The sequence below is a fragment of the Saccopteryx bilineata genome, chromosome 1 (assembly GCF_036850765.1).
Source record: "Saccopteryx bilineata isolate mSacBil1 chromosome 1, mSacBil1_pri_phased_curated, whole genome shotgun sequence".
NCBI lineage: Eukaryota > Metazoa > Chordata > Mammalia > Chiroptera > Emballonuridae > Saccopteryx > Saccopteryx bilineata.
In genome coordinates this window covers 407773552-407795426 of record NC_089490.1, presented here as the reverse complement: position 1 = coordinate 407795426, position 21875 = coordinate 407773552, and the positions used below count along the sequence as shown (strand labels likewise).

Genomic DNA, 21875 nt, shown 5'->3' with positions numbered 1-21875 from the left:
CTCAGTGTTCCAGGTCGACGCTCTATCCACTGCGCCACCCCAGGTCAGGCCCACTCTTTTTTTTTTTTTTTTTTGATAAAACATTTGTCTAGTTGCTGCCAGCTTTCTGTACTTTCCAGAGGCTGCACACGTGTACCCGGTGATCTCTGCCAGCTTAGTTGCTGGGGAGACGGGCTTTGGGAATTCCCTACCCCAGGGTTTTCGCCAAAGGACTCATGGCTGTGTCACCTCTGACACACACATTCCTGGAAGTTGAAAGATCAACTCTGGCACGAAGGTGGGAGCTGGCTCCTACAGGACGGATGTTCTCATTGTGACAAGTGTGGGGGCCACACGGTGGCTCCAGTTTCCAAAATAGAACAGATGAGATTTGTGCTGTCGATATAGGTAAATGCCAGGTATGAAGCATAAAGCCATAAACTGAGGGTAAAGAATGGCAACATAACAAAATGACAAAAAAGAATTCTGGATGACAAAAATAGCAAAATGTTGTTAATTGTGTGAGGCTGTGTGTGTGGAACAAACAGAGGTGGGAGGGTGGTGTGTCCCTCAGGCCCAGCACTTACTGAAATCACACACTTTGTCTTCCCGCCTCAGTGCCCTCCATGAAAAGATGTGGACATGAGCCCTGGCCGGTTGGCTCAGCGGTAGAGCGTCGGCCTGGTGTGCGGGGGACCCGGGTTCAATTCCTGGCCAGGGCACATAGGAGAAGTGCCCATTTGCTTCTCCATCCCCTCCCCCTCCTTCCTCTCTGTCTCTCTCTTCCCCTCTCGCAGCCAAGGCTCCATTGGAGCAAAGATGGCCCGGGCGCTGGGGATGGCTCCTTGGCCTCTGCCCCAGGCGCTAGAGTGGCTCTGGTCGCGGCAGAGCGACGCCCCAGAGGGGCAGAGCATCGCCCCCTGGTGGGCAGAGCGTCGCCCCTGGTGGGTGTGCCGGGTGGATCCCGGTCAGGCGCATGCGGGAGTCTGTCTGACTGTCTCTCCCTGTTTCCAGTTTCAGAAAAATACAAAAAAAAAAAAAAAGAAGAAAAGATGTGGACATGAGCGTGGAGAGAGGTGTGTCACCTGCGGAGAAGCGGGTGCTGTGACTCAGTGGCAGTGGTCACCACCCTGCCCTCAGCACCCCCACGCCCCTGAGAGACCCCAGGGCAGGGCCGCCTCCCCTCTCCCCGGCCCTCCCCACTGTCTTCTAAGGGGCCACACTCGGTGCCCGGCCCTCTCGCTGCCAGCCTGGGGGTCCCCCAGCTGCCTCCCCCTCCTCTCAGAGCCTCCAGCTGGCTGAGCCCCATGGGGACACTGTGGCCCCCGAGACCCTGGAATGGGACCCGTTCCAGTAGAGAGTGTCCTCAGATTTTGAAGGCCTGGTAAGACCTAAAATTTTTCATCAATAATATCTTCTGAAACATGTTGAGATATTATTTTGGATACATTGCTCCCAATAAAATAGATCATTAAAATAAATCTTACCCGTGTCTGATTGTTTCTGTTTACTGTGCCTACTGGAATATTGAAAAGGGTGGGCCCCTCACAGACACGACACTCCCCGTGGAGGACCTGTGGGGCAGGAGAGGGGACCCGGTCCCTCCCACTGGCGTCCTTACGAGCCCAGGAGGAGGCGTCCGGTGAGGGTCGGGAGGGTCGCCGCGTGGACGCGCACCCCCGTCTGCTCCCCGGGTGCCCAGTGGGACAGCTCTCTTCCAGTCGGACTCCAGCCCCGGGTCCCTGCACAGCAGGAGGCAGGGGGGTCACACAGCGGCCGTCCCTGTCCCCAGCCCATGGGATCACTGGCGAGGTGGCGTATGTAAAGACCAGAGCCACGTGAGGGCTCAGGGTGTCTGAGCCTTTCTCTTTTCTTATGTTATTCAGCGAGAGGCGGGGAGGCAGCAGGACAGACTTCAGCATAAGCCCTGACCAGATCCACCCAGCAAGCCCCTACCTGATGCTGCTGTCCTGTTGCTCAGCAACTGAGCTATTTTAGAGCCTGAGGTAGGCCATGGAGCCATCCTCAGTAGCTAGGGCTACCATGCTTGACCATTTGAGCCACGGCTGCAGGAGAAGCGGAAAGAGAGAAAGAGAGAGAGAGAGAAAGGAGAGGAGGAAGAGTGGAGTAGCAGATAGGCGCTTCTCCTGTGTGCCCTGGCCAGGAATCAAACCCAAGACTTCTACATGCTGGGCTGATGTTGTACCACTGAGCCAACTGGCCAGGGCTTTCCAAGCCTTCTGTAATGGATTTCTAGGGACCGATCACCAGAGAGGACAGAACAACTAGGTAACAGGTCTGACACCTCACATGGCTTTCTACTGGGCCCAGGACCTCAGACGGATGCTGCACGGGTGTATCTGGTGAGCACCGTCTGAGCAGAGTGATGAGCATGTGAAGTCCAGGCTCTGGAATGGCACTGGGCAGCATTTTAAGGAAAACACGGGACTGGACAGGGTCTCTCTCTGGCCAAGGGGAGGGCTAGATGGTGGAGTAGAGGCCAGGGTGAGGTGGGTGAGGGGTACACAGGGAGTGGCCAAGGCCCATGTGGACCAGGGCACCCCTAGAAGAACTGGCGGGTGCAGTGCGAGCATGCAGACCCCGGGGTCACAGGTACTCGTGCCAGGACAGCCACACGGCAGGACGTCAGAACCATCAGCAGGACCATGGGGCCAGCCCTCTCCCCTCACCAGTGTGGGCTGCTCACCTGTCCCTGCGCCTCAGTTGGGTGCTGGGGGTGGGGGTGCAGGAGTCCTCTCAGCCGTTCAGAGCTTGCTGGAGAGGAGTCGCAACCAGGCACCAACAGGGGCTCTGCCTTTCTGACCTTCAGCTGAGGGCAGAGACTTGGGACATTCCTTCCGCGGTGGGGGGTGGGGGGGACAGTGTCCAAGCTTTCATGACCAGATGTCTGAATGAGGCCAGCGGTCACTGCTGCTGTCCCCCAGCGCCTGTGGCTCTCCTGAGTGGGTTGCTGGGTCCATCTGCCCGCCCCCTTGAATCTGGTCATATGCTGGGGGCTCGCTGAGCTGTCTTCCTAGCGCCAGGTCCACGCCTGATGGTAGGGAGGAGTGTCCCCACGGTGACCTTCCCAGATGTGGTGGTCAGGGCTGCGGTGGCGGCCTGAACTCGCCCGCCCCGTTGCTGTTTCCTTTCTGAGGCCTCCTCAGCTCAGAGCTCTGAGCCGCTTCCCATGTTCTCCAAACCCCCCGGCGGAGCGTGGGCGGCTGCAGACGCACAACAACAACAGTGAATCACTGCTCCCAGCGTTTCTTCTGGCGGCTGCCTGGTGTGTTCAGACGTTGCTGTTGGGTAATTGTTAACTTTCCTCAGTGTGACACTTAAGAAATGTACAGCAAAGTGCCTACATCATAACCCTAGTGCCTCAGGAATCGCTAAGACGCAACATCTGCGAAATGACCCACGAGGTCAAACATTAGTGCGCTGCCCGCTCCGCGGAAGGCAGCCGCCCACCCCCCAGGGTGCGAGCCCCTCCCCCAGGGCGTCACCACCCTCCTGGCTGTATGCTGACCGCATCCCCGAATTTCTCCTCCGGCGTGTTCACCCCCAGGCCAGTGTCTCCTGGACCCGAGTGTAAAGTGAAACAGGACATGGTTTATTTTCGCCCGGGACTGACGCAGACTCCACTCACTGGATCCATCACTCACTGTGTCCACTCTGCAAGGGCTCATCTGCGCGACAGTGACCGTTACTGCCGAGGACAGAGCGTACCTTGGAGCAAGACTGTGCCGAGAACATCCGTGCCCCCGCCTCCCCTGATGGGGGTGGGATGCGGTTCTGTGGGATGAGAACCGGGTCAGGTCGTGTGTCCACACCCCCGAGAACCCGACCGGGTTGTTCTCTGCAGTGGTCATTGCCACGTCTTCCTGCACGGGTCCTGTGTTGGGGACGAGGACTCCGGCCACTTCTCCAATCAACTCACTGAAGAAAGGGCCCCTTTTTCTATGTCCGATGGCCATTTGCTGGCTACAGAGACAGCCACTGTTTGTCCGTGAACGTTGCATCCTGAGCCCCTCCGTTCTCTTTCCCTAAAAACATCGTTATTCTGCCTTCATTCCTGAATAGCGTTTTCACTGGCTGTGTGATTTCTGGGGGACTGAGGTGCCGCCGTCCCACTAAGTCCACTGTGGCTGTGACATCAGCTGCCAACGAAGTGTCGCCTTTCTGGGAAACCTGTGCTGTGACCAGGCGGTTACTCATTCTGTATTCAATGCCTGGTTCCTGTAGTTCTACCACCAGTGCTGGTGTGGACTCGCCCTTTCCTCTGGTAGAGACTTCTCAGGCTTCTGAGATCTGGGAGTCAATGTCTCCCAACAGTTTTGGTAAATTCTCATCCTATATATATATTTTTTTCTTTTCTTTAAAGGCTCCCTCCACTCTGGTCCTGGGAGGAGAAATGGTGGGAGTGACCATATTAAGGTACTGGTGTGGGGGTTGGTAGTGACACTATGTTTTTAAGTGTTTTATGTATTGATTTTAGCAAGAAAGAGAGAGAGAGAGAGAGAGAGAAAGGAACCTCAGTCTATTCCTGTGTGTGCCGAATGGGGAGGGAACAGCAATCTCCACGCTTCTGGACGAGGCTCCAACCAGCGGGGTCATCGGCCGGCACTCATCCAGTGTATGTTCAACTACAGATTCTCTATCACTCTTCACTCCCTCCTCTAGAACGTTGTCCCTCTTTCTGCCATATTTGTCACACATTTTGTTGTCTCTGTGCTTCTGTCTGAAAGGTGTCTTCTCATCTGTCTTCTCCACGTGGGGCCCTGACACAGCAGCTCGGTGAGAAGACCCCGGGGATCTGCGTGCACTTATCACGTGCCACCCCACACACACACACAGAGCGCTGGACTTTTGGTCACTGCGCAGGCACTTCCAGAATGTCCAGCTACTTCCTGCTCGGGTCTGCAATGTCACTTCTTTTTTAAACGATTTTATTTATTGATATTTGAGAGAGAGAGAGAGAGAGAAAGGGGTGGGGAGGAGCAGGAAACATCAAATCATTGTTGCTTCCTGTCTGTGCCTTGACTGGGAAAGCCCGGGTTTCGAGCTGGCGACCTCAGCATTCCAGGTTGGTGCTCTATCCACTGCACCACCACAGGTCCAGGCACTCTGGGTCTTTTCAAAGGAGAGGCTCAGGGCCCGCTGATTTACCTTAACCCTGGAGGCTGCAAGACCCACAGACCAAGGGGGGAAAACCCGGCAGAAAGCGGTGAGGGGCCCAGCCCCTCCCTTCCGCTCCAGGCAGAGCCACAGAAGACCTTGAGAAAGAGGCTGTGAAACAAACAGCCTTTTCTGGTGGTCAAAACGCAGCCTCGAGCGTGTGCTCGTTGCACCCAATGCCAGGAACCAGGGAAGCTGCAAAGCCGGGGCCCTGTCTGGGCAGCTCCCCAGGGCGGATCCATCTGCATCCCGTCCCCTGGGAGCCTGGCAGCGGGCCAGTGTGGAGCCCGAAGTCACGTGGGCGCTTAATCAGAAACAGGGACTGAGCTCTGCTCTCCCTGGCAGCCTGCCGTTTCCCTTGTTTGGGATGGGTGTCCTTCCTAGTAGGTGAACTTGAACTGAAGAATTTTAGCTCCATTTCTTTGAGACTCAGCTCAGTGAAGGAAAGAATTCTCTCTCTCTCTCTCTCTCTCTCTCTCTTTGAGAAAGGGAAGGGCAGGAAGGGAAAGAGATGAGAAGCATGAACCCACAGTTGCAGCACTTTAGTTGTTCACTGACTGCTTCTTACACGTGCCTTGATGGGGGCCGTGGGGCTCCAGCTGAGCCAGGGACTGCTCCTTGCTCAAGCCAGTGTACTTTGAGCTTCAAGTCAGCAACCTTTGGGGTCAAGCCAGTATAAGGTATTTTTCCCCATCAAGGAAGAAGGAAGGGCGTAGCCACAAAGTGTGGAATAGTACAAGATTTATTCAGGGCGCTTCCCGGACAAGGTTCTCTGGTCCGAGAGAAGGGGGCCAGAGAAGTCTCGCGGTGGGGGAGGGAGCCGCGTGGGGGGGGGGTAATTTATAGGGTCGTTGGGGGGGGGGGTCAAGTTGATATGATGTGGCGAAATTTCATTGGCTGGCAGACGGTTGCTCTTTTCCAAAGGACTCCTGGGAAGTGTCTTTTGGTGCACATGGGTGTGGGCGGTTCCAGCCGAAGTTCCCGGGCCTGGTTCCTCCTGTGACCTTCCCCCACTGCCCACCGACCTCACATTCCGACCTTTTATGTTATATAGGGGCACCGCTGTTCATCTGGCTACTTCCTACTGGTGAGGGGCATCGTGGGGAGGGGAGGTCGGAGGGTGGTGGCTCTGAGGGGAGTCGCGTACATGGGTGTAGGAGCATCTGTTTGTTTCTCGTGACTCGAGAAACTTCGTGGATGCAGTCATGTAAGGATTTTAAAAAGAGGAGCAAACATGAGTAATATGCTGATAACTAGAAGAGGACTCAGGATAAAGGCTGCCCAGGTGAGGATGGGTGGCTGCCACCAGGAGTCAAGCGGGTTGTAGGAGGAGAGGTCCTTGCGCAGTTTCTCCTGCAGACGGTGGAGGACCCCGATGCTTTCTTCCATCAGGCCAGTCTCACTGAACGGCATGGCTCCCTGCTTCAGCTCACTCTGGCGGCAGGTTCCCGGTGGGAGGGACCGGAGCAACAGGGGGATCTGCAGGGCCCTATCTTTTAGTGAGCCGGAGACGGGTGGGGCCCAGTGATTCCGACTGCCAGCAGTCCTGCATGGGGGCAAGCTTGAGGCGAGAGACAGGTTAGAAATAAGGGTAGTACTGATTAAGGGGGAGCCCTTGGTAGTGAGGAAGATGTTGTCAGCTGGATAGTGGCTCCGAGACTTTGTAGAATGTCCCGACCCAGAAGGGGTACAGGGCACGATGGAATAACTAAGAAGGAGTGCGAAAGAGGGATTCCGTCCAAATCACATGTCAGGTGTGGCGTGTGAAGGGGAAAAGAAGGGGTCCCACCCACTCCCATAACCGAGACCCGTGAGGGAACTAGAAGTCCAGAGTGTGATGGCAAAACAGAGAAGGTAGCCCCCGTGTCCACAAGAAATGAGAAGGACTTACCCGCTACCTGCAGCGTTACCCTGAGCTCAGCGAGGGTGATGGGGTCTTCGAGTCCGGGCCACGTCAGTCGTCCATGAGCCCGAGGAGTTCGAGTGATGGGCCCGGCTGGCTGGCTTGGCCTCCTATTTGGGGGGCTTGTCCTCCACGTAGAGGAGCCAAGGAAGAGCCTGTTGCCCGAAAGGGGCCATCATTCTGCCAGTGACCGGGCTGCTTGCCATCAGGGCAGGGCTCAGTGGGCGGCCGTGGGCAGGGGCACTGCTGGGACCAGTGACCCTCCTTGCCACATTTAAAGCAAGCTCCTGGTGGGGTTCCCTTTGTGGCGTGGACTTGGGTCGGGCACCTCCTGTGCCTTGCCTCTGTTGCTCTGCCGGCCTCAGGGCTGCCACAAGAGTCTGGGTTTGGAGCGTTACCTTCTGCTGCATGCGGGCCTGGTGACCAGCCTTGGCCTTTTCCTACTAGCCGCAACCATTAAAAACTTTAAATGGCCCTGGCCGGTTGGCTCAGCGGTAGAGCATCGGCCTGGCGTGGGGGGGACCCGGGTTTGATTCCCGGCCAGGGCACATAGGAGAAGCGCCCATTTGCTTCTCCACCCCTCCCCCTCTCCTTCCTCTCTGTCTCTCTCTTCCCCTCCCACAGCCAAGGCTCCATTGGAGCAAAGATGGCCCAGGCACTGGGGATGGCTCCTTGGCCTCTGCCCCAGGCACTAGAGTGGCTCTGGTCTCTGCAGAGCGACCCCCCAGAGGGGCAGAGTGTCGCCCCTGGTGGGCGTGCCAGGTGGATCCAGGTTGGGCGCATGCGGGAGTTTGTCTGACTGTCTCTCCCCATTTCCAGCTTCAGAAAAAAAACAACAACAACTTTAAATGCCATGTTCACAGGTCCTGGATAGGGGTTTGGGGGCTGAGAATAAGAGAAGGGGGGATCCTGGGGAGCCTGGCACCCAGATCCGGCTGGAAACGCCAGAGCCAGAGGCAGAACAGGGCCAGGCTTTCCTGCAAGAAGACCGGGGTTGGGCTGTGGGGTCAGGAGCCCTGCAAATCCACATGAGGGCCTGAAGGGGGAGGGGCTTAAGAACACAGCAGAGAAGGGAGGGGCCCCTGGCTGGCAGGGGAGGAGAAAGAGGGACTGGTATTTGCAGGTGAATGAGAAACAGGATCCGGGAAAAGAGGGGAGGAGCCCAATAGGACAAAGGGAGCCGTACAGGAGGGGAACAGAGTTGGGGGTCGGCAAAGGAGGAAAGATCAGGAGTGGAGGGTTTAGGTGAGGTTTCTCTAGCCAAAAAGGGCCTGCACCATGTAGCAGGCGGCACAGAGATTAGGACAGGAGCACAAATACTAGAAGCCCCGAATGTAAGGGATCTCCAACCAGTTCCCAGTTCCTTGGCAATAGTTAAATTGGTGAGGGTGTTAAAATCGAAAGTCCCTTCAGGAGGCCACCTGGTCTGGTTACCCAGTGGGTTCTGAGGCCCGGCCACAGCGGAGAAGATCAGTTTCTTCTTCTTTAAAGAGGGAGAGATTCCGGATAAGGCACTCCAGGAGTGTTTTTGAGTCAGGTTTAGATTCCTGTGCTTCTATGGCCGCCTTCAGTCCTCGGAGTGGTCAGAGATGAGAATTGGCATCCCGCAACTCAAGCTCTGGCCACCGAATGATTAGATAGAGTGGGTGTTTCCGGGACATCTCCACGGGCACACACACAATCGGAATGGATAAGAGTCTCTGACGCAGCTGTGATTATGGACAGGGAGTCTTGGTGGAAAGAGCTGAGGGGAGGCTGGGGGCAGGGGAGTTACCGCACCGTGTCCCGAAGTGGGTGGGAGGTCGGAGGTCCTGGTTCTTCCTTGGAAGGGAAGGGGAGAGGAGCTGTCCCAGCTGGCTTCAAGCTCCTCCCGGGTTTCAGCACCAAATGTAAGGTATTTTCCCTGCCGAGGAAGAAGGAAGGGCGTAGCCACGAAGTGTGGAATAGTACAAGATTTATTCAGGGCGCTTCCCAGACGAGGTCCTCTGGTCTGCGAGACGGGGGCCAGAAAAGTCATGCAGGGGGTGGGGGAATCTGCATGGAGGGTAATTTATAGGGTCGTTGATATGACATGGCAAAATTTCATTGGCTGACAGATGGTCGCTCTTTCCCAAAGGATTCCTGGGAAGTTTCTTTTGATGCGCACGGGTGTGGGCGGTTCCAGCCAAGGTTCCCGGGTTTGGTTCCTCACATGACCTTCCCCCCTTGCCGACCGACCTCACAGCCAGCGACAATGGGATCATTTCCCAGAGACGTCATGCTCAAGCTGGTGAGCCTGTGCTCAAGCCAGTAATAGCCTTTGAGCTGCAAGGACAGGACTCTCGCTGACTATGAGCCAATCAATCTTGACTGTGGTCTTATTAACTCTCCCTTGAAGTCCCCAAACCCTTGCCCACCCTTTCCTCCCCTTTATAAAAGGGTTGGCTGGGGAAAGGGAGTTGAGATGATTTGGGAATGCAACCCCTGTCTCCCCAGATTGCCGGCCGGTGGAATCAAGCGCTCGTAAAGATCCGTTCTCCGTCTCTGAGTTGGCAACAGGCAGCACGCACTCCCTTACATCTTTCTGGTTTCAGTTCCACTTCGTATGTTTTATCTTTTTATTTTTTGTAATTGTTGGGTCACCTGCTTATCTTATTTTGTCTGAGCCTGGCACTGCTGACTCCCCTCGCTGAGGAGGTGAAATAACCCTCGTTTTTCCACTTCTCCTTTTCCCACCCTGAAAACTCTCCTGCCTAACAGACATAACTGACAGACTCAGCAGATCTGACACCACCCACAGTTATTGTAACATTACCATGTTCCCTAAGCTGTGCTTGACATCCCTGTCACTATTCTGTCACTGACCATTTGTGGTTTTTCATCCCTTCACCTTTGTCACCCAGTCCCTCCCTTCTGACCTCTGTCAAAATGTCCTTTGTATCTGTGAGTTGGTTCCTGTTGTTTGTTTTTTCTTTAGCGAGAGAGACAGGGACAGAGAGAGGGACAGATGGGGAGGCAGGGACAGAGATGAGAAGCATCAATTCTTTGTTGCAGCTCCTTGGTTGTTCAGTGATTGCTTTCTCATTTGTGCCTTGACCAAGAGTGGGGGAGGGGGCTCCAGCTGAGCCAGTGACCCCTCGCTCAAGCCAGCGACCTTTGGCTCAAGCCAGCAACCATGGGGTCATGTCTATGATCCCACACTCAAGCCAGCAACCTGGCACTCAAGCTGGTGAGCCCGCACTCAAGCCAGTGATCTTGGGGATTCAAACCTTAGTCCTCTGCGTCCCAGTCCGATGCTCTATCCACTACGCCACCGTGTGGTCAGGCTGTTTCTGTTTTGTTTATTCATTTATTTTTTCTTTCGGTTCCACATTTAAGTGAAATCCTATGGTGCTTGTCTTTCTTTGATGACTTATGTCACACAGCACAACACCCTCTAGGTCCATATGTCGCAAATGGCAAGATTTCACTCTTTTCTAGGGCTGAGTAGTATTCCCCTGCCCACCTGCACCACCACATTTGTCCACTCATCCACTGATGAACACCTGGGCTGCTTCTCTATCTTGGCTGCTGTAAATGCTGCTGCAATGGACGTATGGGTGCATAGCTCTTTTCCAATTAGTGTTTTGGAATTCTTCAGATAAGTAGCCTGTGGTGGAATCACTGTGTTCTTTTTGTCCCTTGTTACCATCTTTGATTGAAAGCTCATTCTGTCTGGTATAAATAGTGCTGCCCAGGGTGGCTTTTCCCGTTTCATGAGAGGCCTTTCTCCCTCCCTTCACTTTCAGTCTGTCTTTCTATCTGAACGACACAGACCCCGGGGAGGGGGGGGGGAGGGACAAAGAACAGTGCCCTGCCCTTCTCACAGCAATGGCAGCTGGGGCACCACCCACAGGGGTCTGGAGAGGACCCAGACCCATGCTGTGGGCGTGGCCCCAGCTCAGAGAGCCTGACTCCTCTACAGGAGCATGACCTTTGCCCCAAGGAAGGCACTGTGGTAACTACACTGGGCAGTAGACAAACCGCCCTCACAAGGCCCAGCTGTCTCCATCTGCTAAGGCTGGTCAGCAGAGGCGAAGGGGGTGAGTTAGCCACCAGAGTGTCCTGTCTCCTCCCCAGCTGGACCCTGGTCTTGGGATCGGGGTCTCTTCACCCTTAATTCTCACTTCACCGGCAGATCTGGGGTCTCCCTGTATCCGGCCATGCAGGCCAAGGGCCGTTTGGAGCAGGGCAAGTTTGTGGAAGGCGCTTCCTTCTAGGGAGGATGGGGCGCAGTCTCCCCAAGCTCAGACCTCAGGAGAATGTCCAAGGGCCACCTGTAGCCGCTCTTTGGGGCTGGATCCCGTCCCTGCTGGGGTCACAGGCTCGGCAGAGGACACGTTCCCTCGCCCTGCCCCCCCCTTCTAAACAGAGGCCTAGTGCGCGCGCGCGCGCGGGGAGTGGGGGTGTGTGCACGCACCCACCCGCTTTGTCTCCCCGGCTTTCACAGCTGCAGTCACGCACAGACCCGCTCACCCTCCGCCCTCGTGGCCTCTGAGCCAGCGTCCCCCCCACCCCCCACTTGTGGCCCCGTCCTCACCGCTTCCGCCCCAGACCCACCCCCACCTAGCACCCGTGACTTCGGGGAAACGGAGAAAACAACCCCGCGGGAAGGCAGGGAGGTTGGGCTGTGACCACCCTCGCACCCCGCCCCTCCCCCCACCCGGGCCGCAGTCTTTTCCCTTCGATGCTCCGCCCCTTCCTTCCGCCCGGAGCCCTCCCGGGACTGTCCCGACCCAGTCGGCGGCCCCTCCAGCCACGTGTGGTCCTGCCTCGCCACCTGGTGGCCTCCCGGGGAACTGCGACGGCACGGGCGGTGTGGGCGCTGGGAGAGGAGGGCGAGGCGTGGGCTCCACGCACAGGAGCTGTTCCGAGGTCGCCGCCTTCCGTCCTCCACCCCGGACAGTTCTGACTTCATTCGAGTTCTGACCTTGATGGGTCCCCATCGCATTTCTGCTCGAACCAAAGCCCAAATTAGAAATTAGGACGCTCTTGAACTAGGGGCGGGAGTGGAGTCCCTGGACCGAATGTAAGGGCTCTTTCTTGATGTAACCTGTGGCTGTTGACCCCGCGCACCTGTTGATGACTTGCACAGATGGCGGGCGAAACCGGTGGCTGGACAAGCCCCTGCTGTCCTGGGGTCAGAGCCAGGGAATGCAGAAAGGGACTAAGTTTCCCCAGAGTCCTTCAATGCTGCTGGTCGTCCCCCAAGGGTTGTTCCTTGTTTGAACAGTCAACCGAGGGCAGAGTGGGGTGCAGAGGTGCTGGGGGCACAGAGGCAGTTAGACAGCTCTCTCTAAGCCCTCCCTCCTTCAGGAAGAGGAGGTCGGGTAAATCCTCCCAACATTTGGGGACAACTGGCAAGAAGGACCAGGTTCTGTTCTCATGGAGCTTAAAATGCAGCCGGGAACAGATAAACCAAGAGGTAAACGGGATAATTTCAGAATTTATAAGGCCAGGAAGTCCATGAAGAATGCCGTATAAACTGTGATGAGAGGGGAGGGAGTGCCCAGGAACCTCTAGGAAGAGAGGTGGATGACAGCCCAGCCCCAGGGACCTGGCCAGAGGACAGGGCTGTGCAAAGGCCCTGGGGTGAGCAAGGGCTGTTTGCTCCTACAGTGGAGGGAACCAGAGGAAAAGTAGAGGCCAGATCTGGATGTGGGGATGTGGCATGGTCTGCATTATGCTGGTCTGAAGCTGTATGACCGTCTGACCTTTCATGCAGGGGCTGAGCTGCTCATGACCCACATGCTGGGAGTTACCTGGCACCCCTCTACAGGGGCTGAGAGCAGCCAGCAAGACTCAGGATCCAGCAGTACCTCACACGGCAGTACCAGGGTTGCTGTGACGGGCTGTTCACAATAAGTCAGATCACAGGTGAGGGATCCAGGATCTGGGCCTGGCAGCAAACCCACGAGTCCGTCCCCGGGGAGCAAGCAGTTGAGGCTGGTCACCCTTGAGTACCCTAGACTTGCCTAGCAGCTAGAGTCCACTCTTCCTCGGACCGCTGGCCCAGAGGCCTGGCCATTCAGCAAGGATATACAGGACCCACGGGACACACAGCCAACAGCCTCCCTCAACAACCCTACCCCCAGCTGAACTCACATTGTCAGAGATGGGCCCCCTCCCACCCCATCACAGGTCAGACATGCTGATGGGCTGGGACCACACCTGCTCATATCGTCTCATATATGTTCGGTCAGTCCACTCTCAGGGTGAGGTGACCCCCGTGCCAGCCTCCGCCATGCTCCGAGGGTACGGACTCCGATCATGAGTCAGAGGGGACACAGGCACAGGTCACACCTCCGATAACTCTTAGCTTCCGTTCTGAGGGCCTGACAGACGCAATAACTCAACACATCCGGAGGCCCCCCACCTGTCCCCGAGGGTCCTCAGGCTGTCTGTTGTTCCTTGTGACCCACACGGATGCCTGGTCAAACCTGCTGACCTTAGCACTGGGCCTGTGCACCCTCCTGGTAGACTGGGTCCTGACCATCGTCCCCGGGCATGGACTCCGCTGCCAGGAGACAGTCCTGATGCCTAAAGCCAGTCTTTTCCCCACCAGGACAACCTGGAGGTCCAAGGAGAGGGCTAAGTTGTGTTTTTTGGGGGGGGGGTCAGGGGCAATCATTAGAGCAATGGGCCCACCCTCTCCACATCTGAACCTGTAACCCCGGGTGGGCCCTGGTCTGGGCCAGCATCACTACAGTGAGAAATGAATGAGAGGCATCACTTCTGGTCCCGTGGACACTGCAGGAATGATGAAGGAACTACCACAACTCTGTCCACAAACGACAGATGCCATGGACCCATCCCTAAACGGCCCGTCCCTAAATGGACCAACACCAAAACTCACACAAGGAGAAAAAGATAAATGAAATAGGCCTATATTTACTAAATAAATTAAATCACTAATTAATAGTCTTCCAGCCTGACCAGGCAGTGGCGCAGTGAACAGAGTGTCGGACTGGGATGCGGAGGACCCAGGTTTGAAACCCCGGGCTTATCCGACTTGAGTATGGGCTCACCAGCTTGAGCACAGTGTTGCTGGCTCAAGCAAGGGGTCACTCGCTCTGCTGTAGCCCCCAGGTCAAGGCATATATGAGAAAGCAATCAGTGAACAACTAAGGTGCTGCAACGAGGAATTGATGCTTCTCATCTCTCCCTTCCTGTCTGTCTGTCCCTATCTGTCCCTCTTTCTGGCTCTCTCTCTAGCTCTGTCGAAAAAAAAAAAAATCTTCCAAATGAGAAGCACAAAGCCCACAGGTTTCCACTGATGATTTGTATTAAACATTTAAGAAAGAAACGATATCCATTCTCTACAATTTTTTTTTACAGGAAAAAGAAACGGAGAAAATGCTTCTTCCCTTACTTCCAGGCTGGCATGACCCTGAAGAAGGCACAAACAGATAAAGACGTAAGAAGAAAGGAACGTGACAGATCACAACAGACCAATGCCTCTCACGCATACATGCAAAAAAACCCTCAACAAAAACTGAGCCAATCAAATCCGACAAAGAATTACACACCACAAAAGTACTATATGCCTCCACCAAGTGGGGCTGATTCCAGGTGTGCAAGGCTGTTTTAGTATTTTAAAAATTAATTAATGTAGTTCACATCCACAGGCAAAAAAAAAGAAAAAAGAAAAAAAAAAGCATTTGACAAAGCCCAACACTCATTCATGATGAAAATGTGCAACAAACTGGGAATAGAGGGGAATCTCCTCCACTTGATAAAGGTCTACCGAAACACATTCCACGAGCATCACACTCAACTGCGAGAAGCCAGGGGCCTCCCCTCTAAGATCAGGAGCAAATGTCCCCTCTCATCACTCCTATTCACCTTCATCCTGAAATTCAGGGTCGTGAGGTAAGACAAGAAAAGTGAGTCAAACGTACAGACTGGGAAGAAATAAATCTATCTTTGTCCACAAATGATAATGACTAGAAAACCTAAAGAAGAAACAACGCTAGAAGGAGTCTGCTCCGAGTGACTGTCACAAGGTTGCAGGAAACGAGGCTGCAGGAAACAGAGCATACAAAAAAAAAAAATCCGTCATTTCCCTACACACCAGCAATGCACAGTGGAAATCTGACATTTAAAACACAATGCCGTTTACATCAGCACCATAAATATTAAATGCTTAAGTATGAATCTAACAAAATATGTACAAAATCTCCCCGCTTGCAGACGACAAGACTTTGACGAAAGAAATCAAAGAGCTAAATAAATGGAAATATTAATAAAATCCCATGCTCATTGATGGGAACTCTATGTTGTTAAGATGCCAGCGTTTCCCAACTTGACCCTATTTATTTATTTGTTTTATTGATTGATTGTAGAGAGAGGAAGGGAGAGAGAGAGAGAGAGAGACATAAATTTGTTTCATTTATTTATGCATTCATTGTATGTGCCCTGACTGGGGATCAAGCCTGCAACCTTGGTGTATTGGGACAACACCCTGAACAACTGAGTTACCTGGGCCAGGGCCCAATGCAATCATAATTTATGAAATCCCAGTAAGTTCTTTCTTACATATTGACAAACTGATTCTAAACTTGATAAAGTCAAGGACCCAAAATAGCCAACACCATCCTGAAAAGAAGAAGACAGCTGGAGCCCTGGGTGATTGGTTCAGTGGATAGAGTGTAGGCCCAGCATATAAAGGTCCCAGGTTTGATTCCCAGTCAGGGCACACAGGAGAAGTGACCACCTGCCTCTCTGCCCCTTCCCCTCTTGCTTCTCTCTCTCTCTCTTCTCCTCCCCTCCTGCAGCCATGGCTGGATTGGAGCGAGTTGGCCCTGGGCGCTGAGGGTAGTTCTTACGGCCTCTGCCTTAGGTGCTAAAAAATGGCTCTGGTTGCAATGGAACAAGGCCCCTCGTGGGCTTGCCGGGTGGATCCTGGTTGGGGCACATGTCTCTGCCTCTCCTCCTTTCACTAAAAAAAATAATAATTTTTAAAAATAGCAAATAAGAAAACCTAGATGAGCTTGGATTTGGCGATGATTTTCATGTACATCACAAGCCTGATCCATGAAGGGAAAGATTGATGTTGGACTTTATTCAAAATTTTAAAATTCTACTCTGCTAAATATACTGACTGTTAAGGCAATGAAAAGACAAGTCATAGTTAGAATAAAATGTTTCCAAACCATATATTGGATGTAAGATAGTATCTAAAATGCACAAAAGACTCTTAAAATTCAATAATAAGAAAACACAGGTCCTGGGCAGTTGGCTCAATGGTAGAACATTGACCCAGCGTGTGGATGTCCCCAGTTCAATTCCTGGTCAGGGCACACAGAAGCAACCACCTGCTTCTCCACTCCTCCACCTCCCCTTTCTCTTTCTCTCTCTTCCACTCCTGGCTTGATTAATTTGAGCACATCAGCCCAGGGTGCTGAGGATGGCTCCATGGAGCCTCTGCCTCAGGTACTAAAAATAGCTTGGTTGTGAGCATTGGTCCCAGGTGGGTAGAGCCTCATTCCCAGATGGGGGATTGCCGAGTGGATCTGGGTCAGGGCACATAAGGAAGTCTGTCTCTCTCTCCTCCTCTCAGTTAGAAAAGAAGGGGAGGGGGAAGAAAACATGGATTTAAGATGGGTTATCGCCTGACCTCTGGTGGTGCAGTGGATAAAGCATCCACCTGGAATGCTAAGGTCGCTGATTCAAAATCCCAGGGTTGCCGGTCAAGACACATAGAATAAGCAACGATGAGTAATGCGTCCCCCTCCTCCTTGCCCGCCTTTCTCTCTCTCTCCTCTAAAATAAAATTTAAAAAAATAAGTCTTTAATGAGTTTTAATGCCCTGGCCAGGTATCAGTGGATAGAACACCAAGGTAGCAGGTTTGATTTCTGATCAGAGCACATACAAGAATCAACCAGTGAGCCTGACTGGTGGTGGCACAGTGGATGGAGCATCGACCTGGGATGCTGAGGGCCCAGCTTTGGGCCCCAAAGTCACTGGCTTGAGCACAGGCCCATCTATCTAGCTTAAGCTCAGACTCAGCAGCTTGAGTGTGGGGTCCCTGGCTGGAGTGTAGGATCATTGACATGATCCCATGGTTGCTGGCTTGAGCAAGGGGTCACACTGGCTCAGCTGGAGCCCCCCCACACACACACACCATTAAGGCATGATGAAAAGCAATCAATGAACAACTAAAGTGACTCAACTACAAGTTGATGCTTCTCATCTCCCTTACTGTCTCTCTCAGAAAAAAAAAAAAAGAATTAACCAATGAATGCATAAATAAGTGGAATAACAACTCAATATTTCTCTCTTCTCTCAAATCAGTAACACAACTGAGGAGAGCAGGGGATCCCAGGAAGGAATGCTGTGATGAAAGCATGTCGCTGTGTTACAAATGTGTGACATCACCTCACTGGGGGGCTGGGAGGAAGGTGTGACCTCAGTCACTTTGGGAATGGAGTCTGAGAGCAAAGCAAGGGGACCACACACGAAGACTGTGCCCTCGTGGATGCTGGTGTTTCCCCACAGGTGCGCATTAGCAACGGCGTTACTGCTGCACGTGGTACCAGAACCCACCAGGGGAGTCCGTGGCCCGTGGGTGGAGGAGCCAGGCTTCCCACGGGCCATCAAGGGGTGGGGGTGAGGATGACACACGCGGTAATGGATTGGACACATCGGTAAGAACTCGTGTTTAACTCACGATACGCACAGATGTGTAGGTGCGTGGTTAGCGCACACACAGTGCTTTGCTCCGTCTGCTGAGAGGGCACAGAACACCCCAGGAACACCGACCACTCCTATCTTCCAGGTCTTGGTTTCTAAGACCATTCTCTAATAAAAGAGAGAGGAAGCAGAGCCCTGGCCAGATAGCTCGGTCGGTTAGAGCACGGTCCTGATACGCAAAGGCTCTGGGTTTGATCCCTGGTCAGGACACATATAGAAATGTGATTATTGATGTTTCTTTCCTCTTTCTCTCCCTTCCTCTCTCTGAAATTATTAAATTTCCAAAAAAAAAAAAAAAAACATTTTAAAGAGAGGAAGAGCTAAGAAATATACAGGATGAGCCTGGAATATCTGTAATGCCCGAAAGTAAGGAGGTCCTCAAATAAATAAATAAAACAAACAAACAAAGAACACCACGGTGTGTCAAAGGGACACAGGAGCCAGCTGACAGCTCCTCCTACTGGCCAAAGCTGGAACCGTCTGAGCAACAAAGCAAGGAAGTAGCTTCCCCTTGGCACCGGACGTGAACGCACACATCCAGGCGCTCACGCGGATGGATCCAGAAGCGGGGGAGCCAGGGCTCACCCCCATGTTGCGAACCGGTTGCCACCTGACCCCCCAGCCCTAAAGCTGGGTGTGCACAGCAGCACCTCATCACCCCTGGAGCAGCAGTGGGGCCACTCCCGTGGGACTCACCCCAGGTCCCCAACTCCTGGAGGCAGATGGCCTGAGAGAACAGGGACAGAGAGAGTGGGACGGGCTTTCGGACACGTGTGGCCCCAGCTGGCAGCAACACCGTGGAGCTGGGGTCGTGTTCACCGGGCGGTGCGGGCACTTACAATCAGTGACCCGTGGCTTCTCCCTCAGGGTCCCGGGTCCAGGTGTCCAGAAGTAGAGATGGCTGCGTTGTTATCGCAAACGGTCTTCTAGGGAAATACTTGCTGTCCGCCCTGTAACTCGGGACTCTGCCGGTCCAGACCCCCCAACGCGGAGAGACCTGCTTTAGGGTGACGGCTACTCCGGAGTGCTCCAGACATCCTAGGTTTAAAACTGCAAAGTCCCCTCTGTCCTGGACAAACCCCAGAGGGCTTCCACCAGGGGACACGTTAGACAGGAGCGTAAGGTGCCACCTCAACCCAGGAAACTCCCGCTGTGCAGGCTGGGATGAGCAGCCTCGTCCGGGAAAGGTGGGTTTTCCTTACAGAACAGGGAGGAGGAGGTCTGGGAGGCGGGAGGCCCCGCGTCCCGGTGGAGAGGCCAGCGGAGCACCAGGAACAAGGGCCTGAGTCACTCCACCAGCGGGGGACAAAGGAAACGCGGGCGGGGGGGGGGGGAGGGGAGTTCAGACACCAGCGACCAGCGTGTGACCGCAGGGGTGCCAGGTGCTTGGTCCTCGCCCTCGGTGACCACGTGACTCGCTGGTTCTTCCCCCTCGCCCTCTCCTGTTCCCCTTCCACCTGACATGACCCTACATCTCCGAGTTTGCTCCGTAACCTGAGAGCCTCTACGTGCTCAAAGTTCTGTGAGAGCAGGGTACTCAGGCTTCGCGTCACTGGAAAGTGGACGAAGTGACACGGAGCCTTCCTTCCGTCTCCTCCGGAGGACCCGTCCGCTCGGGTTGGGACGGCTGCACCAGACTAAGCAGAAAGAAGCACGATTCTGCCCGACTCCCTCGGACGTGGAGGTGAAGTCTGGTTGAAGACAGAGCGGGTGTGCACACCCGGCTGTCAGAAGGGGCCTCTCAGGTAGGTGTCGTCAGCTTGTGAGAGCCGGAACCTGCGTGACGTGGGTGAGGCAGCAGCGAGGGGTGGCCGTTACTCACTGTGGGGTGTCATGCCTGCTGTGGTCACAGATGAAAGAGATGTCTCTGTCCACCAACGTCTCTGCTGGCCTCCAGGTCGGCCAGTGGCCTGGCTGTGGACTCACTTTCTTTTCTTTCTTTTTTTAAAATTCTATTTATTTATTTTCTGAAGTGAGAAGCAGGAGGCAGAGAGACAGACTCCTGTATATGCCCAACCAGGATCCACCTGGCATGCCCACCAGGGGGCGATGCTCTGCCCATCTGGGGCGTCGCTCTGTTGCAACCAGAGCCATTCTAGCCGTCCTCAGCATCCAGAACAACTTTGCTCCAATGGAGCTTTGGCTGCGGAAGGGGAAGAGAGAGACAGAGGGAAAGGAGAGGGGGAAGGGTGGAGAAGCAGATGGGCACTTCTCCTGTGTGCCCTGACCGGGAATCAAACCTGGGACTTCCACATGCCAAGCTGAGGCTCTACCACTGAGCCAAATGGCCAGGGTTGGACCCACTTTCTAATGCCTGCTTTCTAAGATTTATTCATTTCACCCGACCAGGTGATGGCGCAGTGGATAGAGCATCAACCTGGGACACTGAGGACCCAGGTTTGAAACCCCCAAGGTCACCAGATTGAGCATGGGATCATAGACATGACCCCAAGGTCATTGGCTTGAGCAAGGGGTCATTAGCTTGACTGGAGCCCCCCGGACACCCTCCTGCCCTGGTCAAGGCACATAGGAGAAAGCAGTCAATGAACAACTAAAAGTGCCGCAACTATGAGTTGATGCTTCTCATCTCTCACCCTTCCTGTTGGTCTGTCTCTCTCTCTTTCTTCCCTGCTCAAAGAGAAAAGAAAAAGATTTATTTATTTCTCAGATCAGATGACACTCCCCCAAAGGGCGATCACTTTGGCAGAAGAAACCACCCCCTCCAATCCATCTACTCCAGGGGTCGGGAACCTTTTTGGCTGAGAGAGCCATGAACGCCACACATTTTAAAATGTAATTCCATGAGAGCCATACAACGACCCATGTACCTTATGCATTATCCAGTAAAAATCTAGTGTTGTCCCGGAGGACAGCTGTGATTGGCTCCAGCTACCTGCAACCATGAACATGAGCGGTAGGAAATGAATGGATTGTAATACATGAGAATGTTTTATATTTTTAACGTTATTATTTTTTTTATTAAAGATTTGTCTGCAAACCAGATGCAGCCATTAAAAGAGCCACATCTGGCTCACGAGCCATAGGTTCCTGACCCCTGATCTACTCCATTGCCCATTTCACTTCCTTCACAGAACTTACCACCATCTGAAACTAACGTCTGTGCACATGTTCATCTCTGCTTAGAAAAATGTAAGCTTCATGAAAGGAGGAACCGTACCTGCCTTGTTCATTCCCCTGCCCCTCAGTCTCAGCAATGAGTGAGCGCCCGGGGACAGAGATGCTCAGGTAGTGGCCTACTTGCAAATACAGGACTTTGGAGACGTGTAAGAAACATAGTGAGATTTGTAACACAGCACCGTTTTAGTTTGTTTTTTAATTCAGTGAGAGCAGGGGTGGCCGAGAGACAGACTCCCGCAGATGACCTGACCGGGCTCCACCGGCAAAACCACTAGAGGGTGATGCTCTGTCCATCTGACATGTTGCTCCATTGCTCAGCAACAGAGCCCTTCTTAGCGCCTGAGGCAGAGGCCATGGAGCCATCCTCAGCACCTGGGGCCAATTTGCTCCAATTGAGCCATGGCTGCAGGAGGAGAAGAGAGAGAGAGAGAAGTGTGAAGGGGAGGGGTGGAGAAGCAGATGGGCACTTCTCCTGTGTGCCCTGACCAGGAATCAAACCCGGGACATCCATACACTGGGCCAATGCTCTATCACCGAACCAACCGGTCAGGGCCAACACAATACTGTTAACATAATGTTAAAATTGATACAATTTGCTATGTATTTTTTTAAATGCATAAATAGCATCATTATGGAAAGTGAATTGGAGGAAGGCATGAAAGTGGGAAGTAACAGGGGAAAAAACGTTTGAAATGTCATGTTGTTTGAAGGAAAGATGACAATGACATAAACAGAGGAATGTAGCCATTCCATTCCCTGACCGGAGGTTAGAATAAAAGGACGAGGGACAGTGTGTCGGTGTGAGAACTGCAACTTCTTGGACAATCTTCCCAGGGTGACATGGGGTCCGTGTCCCTTCCTCAGACCTAAGAAGCCTGTGACAGCATGTGACAGAATGGTGTGCCGCTACTCCCTGCCTGGTTTGCTGAAGCCCAGAGGCGAATGCCCTGGAGTGGCTACACT

At 53.7% G+C, this 21875-nt stretch overlaps 2 long non-coding RNA genes across 2 annotated transcripts; one reads left to right on the top strand and one right to left on the bottom strand.

Annotated features, from left to right (window-relative positions):
- Positions 1–1037: 1037 nt before the first annotated feature.
- On the bottom strand, positions 1038–3413 carry LOC136319118 (uncharacterized). Its single transcript, XR_010728187.1, has 3 exons — positions 2687–3413; positions 1467–1721; positions 1038–1360 (listed from the first exon to the last, which is right to left on the bottom strand). It is a non-coding gene; the product is annotated as an uncharacterized lncRNA (long non-coding RNA).
- A 7608-nt stretch (positions 3414–11021) lies between these two features.
- LOC136319117 (uncharacterized) lies at positions 11022–15366 on the top strand. The gene is made up of 2 exons (XR_010728186.1): positions 11022–11121; positions 14417–15366. It is a non-coding gene; the product is annotated as an uncharacterized lncRNA (long non-coding RNA).
- Positions 15367–21875: the final 6509 nt, after the last annotated feature.